This window comes from Podarcis gaigeae, assembly GCF_964106915.1.
Source record: "Podarcis gaigeae genome assembly, chromosome: 15".
Lineage (NCBI taxonomy): Eukaryota > Metazoa > Chordata > Lepidosauria > Squamata > Lacertidae > Podarcis > Podarcis gaigeae.
This window is the reverse complement of record NC_139692.1, coordinates 11,314,707-11,322,876: the sequence shown is the minus strand read 5'-3', so window position 1 is coordinate 11,322,876 and position 8,170 is coordinate 11,314,707.

Sequence of the window (8,170 nt, the reverse complement as noted above, 5' to 3'; positions counted from 1 at the left end):
ACCTGGCTAGAAGCGGTTCTAAAGCACACACATATCATCCCTTTCCTTCCCTGGAGGGTTAATTTGGTCAGAAGAGAAGATCAAAAGGAGAAACAATTAGCAAATTGAAAGAGTTTAATGATGCTAATTAAAATGTATTAAGTGTCGCCTCTGCCTCTGCACCAGCTGCTTGGGCAGGCCAGCGGAGGCTGGGGGGGAGGCTTCAGCCTCACCCCAGTGTACAGAACGAGGAAGGAGGACATCTGGCATTCCTCCCCCATGGTCTGTCACAAAAGGTGGGTTCAAGGAAGCCCTCATTTCGTCTTGTGCCGTTCGATGGTTTTGCATCCAAGTCCCTAATTAGTTCTCTCTCTGCAGGGTCCCCCTGGGACCTCATTAAGCATCTCAGTTAGTGGAGGGGGGGGTGGAGAGAGAAAGAGTTTGATTTGAAGAGAGACTTAGGAGGTGGGTGGGCGCATCTCCAGCGCTGACCACAATTAGTTATGCAAGCAAAAGTGGCAGAAGCAAACCTCTGTTCCAAAAGAAAGATGCACAAAGCTAGGAGCACGAACCACAGATGCTACCCAGACTCAAGAGGGCCGATAACAAGCTCTTGAAAAAGTGCTTCACCTACCCTCAGCCGCTTAATGAGATGTCCAGTAGATCCCTAAAGAGGTACAATAATAGTTTTAGGACCTGCCTACACAAGCTCATTATGGCAGGGGAAAGGGGGGTAGGGGGGGAAACAAAACAACTCCCCCCACCCCCGCAAACAAAGGCTTGGAGAGGGTGGAAGAGAAGAGCAATAAACTGCCACGCAGGCCTGTGTGCCTTTTGACAGCCCAGACGAAGACTATTAAACTCCCAAGGGAAGTCCATTGGGCTTCCAGGAGAGGCTTGGGGAAGTAACTTGAGAACTACCTCTTCTGTTATGTCTGCACAGCTGCTGGAGGTAAGCTAGAGATTTACCATTTCAGTTTCTTATTATTCCCCACCCCCCCAGCTCCAGCAGACTGTTCCTCCAAATTGCTGTGCTGGCCTAATGTTCCAGCCCTCGCCCCTGCTCTTGCCAGCATTGATGCTGCTTGGGGCTACCAGAGACAGGCAAACCACAAAGATACCAACAAGAAGCAGACAGGCACTGGCGGTACCAACAGCAGGATGCAGACATTACCTGCCATAACCTGCATAACTGACCAGTGCTTTTAGAGGCTTATTTCGGGGGGGGGGGGGTTGGGTGGAGAGCAGGAAGAGCAAATAGTTATACACGCATTTCACGGGTGAAAATAGGGACAATCTTGTACTCCCCCAATTGTCAAACAAAGGTCACATTCACAACATACATTGAAAGCACTGTGATGTCACTTTAAATAGTCTTGTCTCTCTCTCCCCCAATTCTGGGAGCTATAGTTTGTTAAGGGTGTTTATCGGTGATCTCTATTCCCCTCCCAGAGCTACAATTCCCAGAGGGGTTTAACAATCAAGCCCTCTTCATAAGGAATTCTGGAAAACCATGCCCTGGTTTGGAGGGAGCCCTTAAACCACAGTTTCCTGGTTCATGGGAAACAGTGGCTTAAGAAACTAACAGGGTTGTTCCTGGGCTGACTTAACCATGACGTTTCAGACCAGGATCGTTACAACTGAACTGAGCCAATGGGACGGAGCTAAAGAACAGTTTTCAGAAAGGACGCAGCCCCAGAAATGTGCTGCAAACGCCTGAGCAAGAATTTTCACAAGTATATATTCAATGTTGTAATGGTATTTCTTACACATCCACTTGTGCAAGCATTTGACAGGCAAGAATCTGTACTATCAAAGGCACATCCTAGAATTTAGTTTCACTTTTTCTTCAAGCAATTCTTATGTAGTGCAAGGTGTAAAAACAGCCCTTTCACAACCAGGAAGCACCTTCTGTATGCAGAGGGGTACACTCTTTTTCTTTTTATCCATCCCATCCCCTGCATGAACAAGTTCACAAACACTGGGTTGGTAGTTCACACTTCTCAAATGCTATAAATAGTACAATCAGTGCCACAGGCTCCTCTTGGGAGGACTAATGTTGTTAATCTGCTCTTGATGTTTTAGCATGCCTAAGAGAATAGCAAACTTCTTGGGAGGTTTAGGCAGCAATCCTGTGCATGTTTACTAATGAGTAGATCCCGCTGAAGTCAATGGGACATGCTTATGAGTTGCCATGCACATAGGACTGTGCTGTTAGAGAGCCAACAGACACAACCTATGATGCCAAGAGACAATGATGCCTATGGTAAACATATTAAAAGAGCCAGCCTAAATTTCAGGGCCAGTTTCACAAACGTTACAAGTCTAAAACCATTGTGTGCTGTCTTTCCCCCCCATCAATGCCATTAAATGCCGAAGAAGAGCCATAGGTCTGTAGAGAAAGTCCCAGGCTCAATCCCCATCAGTCCCCTACCTGAAAACCCGGGGAGCTGATGGCAGTCAAGTGTAAACGATTCAAAGCTAGATGTCCCAATGGTCTGACTCAATACAAGGCAGATTCCTAAGTGGATCACCAGGAAGTGTATCCTACAGCTTCATCCGGGATGTCTCTTCAATGCCACATAAGCTGCCTAATTTGCTTTCATGGAGATATCACACACAGACAGTTCCTAGTGCACATACACCCTGAGGTTCTGCACCAGCTTTCACCAATCAGGTGCCCTCCTGATGTCTTGGACTACAACTCCCAACAGCCCAAGCCAACCCTGGCTGGGACTAATGGGAGTTGTAGTCCGAAACATCTGACGAAGGCTGTTCTACACACAAGCAGAATGCAGGAATACTAAAAGCACTAGGCGTCAGATAAATAATACAAGCTAATGAGAACAATCATTCCAAAAGTAAGAACACAGGACTGTTATCACCAAAACACACAAATGGTATGAGCTTTAGAAAAGCCTTGTTGGAGATTAGCAGACGCTTCTTGGAGGAGGCTTTGCAAGAGAACATTTTATGTGCGGCTGCTACAGCTGCTACTAGTTTTCTGGGGCCCGCAGGCCTCTCTTTCTCTTGGTTGCTGCTGCTGAGACAGGCTCCTTACTGTGTGTTGGATCTGGCTAGTAATTCACTTCCTGAGCTGTGACATCAGAGCTCTGGCTGGTTTTTTTCGTCCTCTATGAAAACAATGAAGTGTTGTGTTTCCTCGCAACTCACCTGAGAATTGAATTCTATTCAGTTCAGAAACAGGGAAAGTGCCTGAAGGTCTACTCTCATAGGGGCAGTGCCCAAGCTACAAAGCCATTCATGAATGAAATCTTGTTATTCAGCAACAACTGGGATATCAGAAGCTGCAGAGAAATAGCAAAGGATCTAGGTAGATCTCAATTCCCTGCTTGGGGTGTGGTACGAAAAAAGTCTCCACAACTTGTCATCAAATGGTAACCAGTTAGGTTGCAGATAAACTCCACAGATGTTCTTTCCAATGAGAGCTGTGGACAGCATCATCAGGAAAAATCCAGGATTCATAGACTTAACATGATGAGAAAAGTGCAGTACTGCTAAGATTGAGACGCTGGTTCTGAGCTTTTAAAAAATAACCAGCCTGCCATTTTTAGTATTCATCTCTGTAGGTTTCCAGCTTACTAAATAGTAAGAAAGACTTGTTTGGGCTGCCTGGTTGAAAAAAATGGCAACCATACTCTGCCACTGTGGTGATCAGCTTAAAGGCAAGGGAGTGCCTAGAACAGCTTCACCCAATCTGCTGTCCTCCAGATATTTTGGAGTGACAAAAACGAGCCTGACTATCTTCTTAAAGCCAGTTAAATTAACTGGGGCAATTAAAAGATGTTTTATTACTGATGCACTGGATGGAAATCTGATATGGGGACACGTACCCAAAGACATTTGTACCTGGTAGACTGGAAATTTGTTTTCTTCCACTTCCTTCCAGTCCAAAGGTGGAGCATCAGGCTGCTCTAAGTGCAAGGAGCAAAGAGAGGAAGAATGCCGGGACTCTGTGGGCCAAGCAGCTTTTCTGAGGGTGTGAGACTAGAGCACGGGTGTCAAACACAAGGCCCGCGGGTCGAATCCGGCCCGCCAGACCTTCTCATGTGGCCCGTAGCCGCCAACCTGGCCTGCCCGCTCCCCCCTGCGAGGCGGCGCGCTGTGGGCGGGGATGGGGGGCTGGAAGGCGGGCGGTGGAGAAAGCGAAGGCACTCCCTTCCCACGCCGTTACTCGGCCAGCCTGAGAGAAAATTTCTGAGGCGGCCTTCGTCCAGGGTCGGGGGGGCCATGGCGGGACTTTGCCCTCCCGACGGCCTGGAGCATCTGGAGCTGGGGCAGCCGCGGGACCCGCTGGGCTGCAGTGGCGGCGGCGGAGTCGTCGTCGGCACTTCTCCTCCTCCTTCGTCTTGCTCGCTGTCGCCGCCGCTCTCGTCTTGCTCGAGGCAGGCCTGGAGCCGGGACAACCCCGGCTTCGAGCCTGAGGAGGAGGCGGGCGAAGCAGCCAGGGCGGCTGGCGGGAGCACGGCGGCGGGGCCCGTGCTGCAAATGGGCGTGGTGGAGTGGGGCCGAGGAGGGGCGCCTTCGCCCTCGGAGCCCGACACCCGGGAGGGCCTCGCCTGGGCCAAAGGGATGGCGCACCGCCTGCAAGGTGAGTTGCCGCCCGGCCGGGCCCTTCCGTCACCTTTCCCGGCTCACATCTCTCCTGTTTCACCTTATTACTTTTATGTTACTCGCGAGTCTTCTGCTCTGAAGACAGATGCAAACAATCCGTTCAGCTCCTCTGCAATCTCCTTTCCCACCTTTAGCACACCTTTGATTTCCTTGTTGGCCAAAGGCTCTACCACAGACATGTCCAAAGTCCGTTTCGGGGGCCTAAACCGGCCCCCTTCGGCAGTTTATGGGGTAAAATCCTCAAAAAACCCCTCAACAATTTCAACCCTAAAAAAAAAAAGCTCAACAATTTCAATCCTAAAAAAAGCGCAACAACTTTGGTTGGCCCTCACGGCCCTTCACTTCATCAAATCTGGCCCTCCTTGAAAAAAGTTTGGGCACCACTGGACTAGAGAAATTTAACAACTAAGTGACTTCATGCCATGCTTCCTATTCCAGCCGCTCCGGAAGCAGACAATGTGCTTCTTGGCACAAAGCAGGGCTGTGGGGCTATTTTGCCTGTTGCGCCCCTTTAGCTGGTGGAGAATCAAGACCCAAGAGAGCAGAGGGGCTGTGCAAAAAATCATCCAAACAGATGTTCTTTTCCGTATGGGAAAATGCAGTGTAAAACAAAGAAATATTCTCCTGCTGAAGCCCAACATCTGTTTGAAGCTGTCTGGCCCTGGGTCAGACTTTAATTATTCTGACAGGTCGCTTCATGCCCTTAATTTTCCATGAAATCTGATTCAAGAGGCTGCTTGTCTGCAGGCAGCTCTTGGGGTTCTCAGAGCGAGGTTGCACATGACCCAGGTGCTCCTTGCCAAACAGCCAATGTTTTCTTGAGACAAGACTTCTTCTTTTCTTTTCTTTATAAAAATCAACTTGTGCTTCTCAGAAAAAAGGCCATTGTTGAACGGTTAACAACACGGAACCCTCGAATCCTGTTTTCTGTGGAAAAATAAAAATGATGGAGACACACACACAGTTTCAGTAGCGCTTGCTCGATGATCTTCTTGCCAAGGTATTCTTCTTAAAGCTGCATCCTGAGACACTGTAGAAAATTCAGATAATTTGTTCCTTTGCCTCTGGACCTGGCTTATTTCTTCTTCTTTTACTGAAGATCAAGTTACTGATATACGAAGTTATTCTGCTTCCTTCCTTCTCTCTCTCTTTCAGCTCTTTCTTCTATCAGGTACTTTTCTGAGGCAATAAATCGCAAGCCCTGACATGCAAGTGTGCTCTCTGCTTTTTCCCCCTGGTGTAACTGGCAATGAGCACTCATCTTTTTCAACCTCAAAATCCTGGCTTGGGTAAGTCTCATCTTGCTCTAGGAGCATGAAGAGCTTTCAGGAGTGGCTTTCTTTTGGCACAGAATGAGTTTGAGTCTCGCAGCCATAAGCTTGCACACCAAAATTCTTGGCAGAAGCCACTGAAATGCAATTTGGAAAAATATCCTTACAAAGGAGGAGCTATAGTATCATATTTGCCCATTTGCAGCCCTTCCAAAGTGCCAGGCTAATAAAGTATTTCATTAAAAGTGGTAAGGCCAATTCACCTGACATGGCCAAGAACGCAATCCTGCAAAATCTTGTAACATTAAAGAAGTGGAACCATACCTGCGAACATGGGACTCATGCCATGGCCAATCAGGTCTCATGTGTGTGTCCAGCATGTGCCCTCTATCTAGGTAACAGATATCTACTGGGACACACACAGCAGACAAGTAGGAAACTGGCTGTTGTGAAAAGTGAGGCTCATTTTCAGAGGGTTAAAACTGCCACGAAGACTGCAAATCTCCCACCCACAACAGGTAAACTTGAGCAAAATGACCACAAGGTTACTCCCTTCCCCGCAAAACCTGTACTCACTTTTGGCCAGGAATGCCTGTAGAAGAAGTGATACTTTACTACCAGATGTCACAATCATAGATTTTCACCTTGCTACAGCCTTCAAAAACATTGCACATTTTCTAAATGGGAAGCACTTTCTAGTACAACTTTCTAGTACTATGTCAGCAGATTCCCCATGCATAACAAGCACACATATTTTGCTACATACAAATACAGCAAGGAGCTATGTGCTTCCTGATGGTCCAAGAGTGGATCGTTACTGGAGAGACAGATTGAGGGTAGCGGAATGCAGCAAGTACTGAGTATAGAGAGTGGGTAAGCTGTTAACACTGAAGAGCTGGCAAGCAGTCTTGAACATTCTGATAGCAGTTTGCTTTCATGCTTAAAGGAGCCAAAGGTAGATTTCTACTGGGCAAACACTCTCTGTAGAAGCACTGTCACTTGGCCAACTGCACTGGTGATGCCCAGGTGTAAATGGATAGCTGGCTAATAGCTTTGCCTTCTGATGGCAAAACAAGGCACTGGAGTCTGCTTATCAGACTCCCTATTTCAAGACCCTAGGTGTCACACACTAAGACCAATTACAATTTTCCCATGTACAATAACTCCACAAAAGACACATGTGCAGTCACCCCATGTTGCAATCTACATACATTTTCCACATGCTGTTTCTAAACAGAAGTGCTTTCTGCACAAGGAAGTCACAGCATATGAAATACTCCTGCTTTGCAATCGTTCATGGCCCAGCCTGCAATTAAAATGCTGTGCAGACTGAATCCAAATCTTAAGTTTCATTTCTCAAGCATTCTAGCCTTCTTTTAGCCCTCCAGTTAAGCAGCTGCGGACCAGATGAGTATTGGGATGGAAGGCCACTGGGAACCTCGCAGAAAGCACTTCTTGACATTGCTGAAAGGAGAAAGAGAGCGCTACACTGAACTAACCCAGCCTAGCTTTTAAAGCAAACAAACTATTATATGCTAGTAAATCAATTATATTCGTCTTTGGTACCGATCTGCATGACTTTTTGATTCAAAGAATTCAAGTAATAATTTTTGTCCAGTTGTGAGACTACAGCACTGTAGTTGCAGGACTACATTGTTAAGATCAGAGATAAGCCTTTGCAGACTTCCATGGATCAAACTTTGAATGGTAATTAATGGATACGTGCTTATCAAAAGGGCCTGCAGAAACTGGGCCAATTCCAGGCCAGATGCAATTACCCACACTTTCTGTAGTCAACTGAGATAAATTTTAGGCTCTGGGGTGTGCAAGTGTCATTTTACTAAGGGGCACTTACATGCAATATATTACTCACTTGATCGTACTATTAGAGTTGGAGAAGAGTGGGAATTCAAATTGAAGTCATTCTTTCTTTCTTTAAAGAGAACAGTTTTACATTACATAAACTGAGTAACCATATTTAGTGATTAATAAAATAGAAGAGTAGTCACAATCTAGAATAAAGCACATCTACCAATACCCAATGAAACAGCATATGCGTGCATGAGGGAAATCCTCTTTTTTGTGCTTAATACTCAAGTCTGTATGGTGAAAGTTGTTGTCTAAAGAATGTTAAGGGGTAACTAATCTGTGTGGCATAATGCAAGTTAAAGCAAAACGGGGTGAAATGAGAAATTCCCTAATGTGGCACATATTATTTAAGGCTTATTTATAGTTCATATATGGTAAACTATTATGGCTTTGCAGTAGAAGGCTGTCTTGCCAGG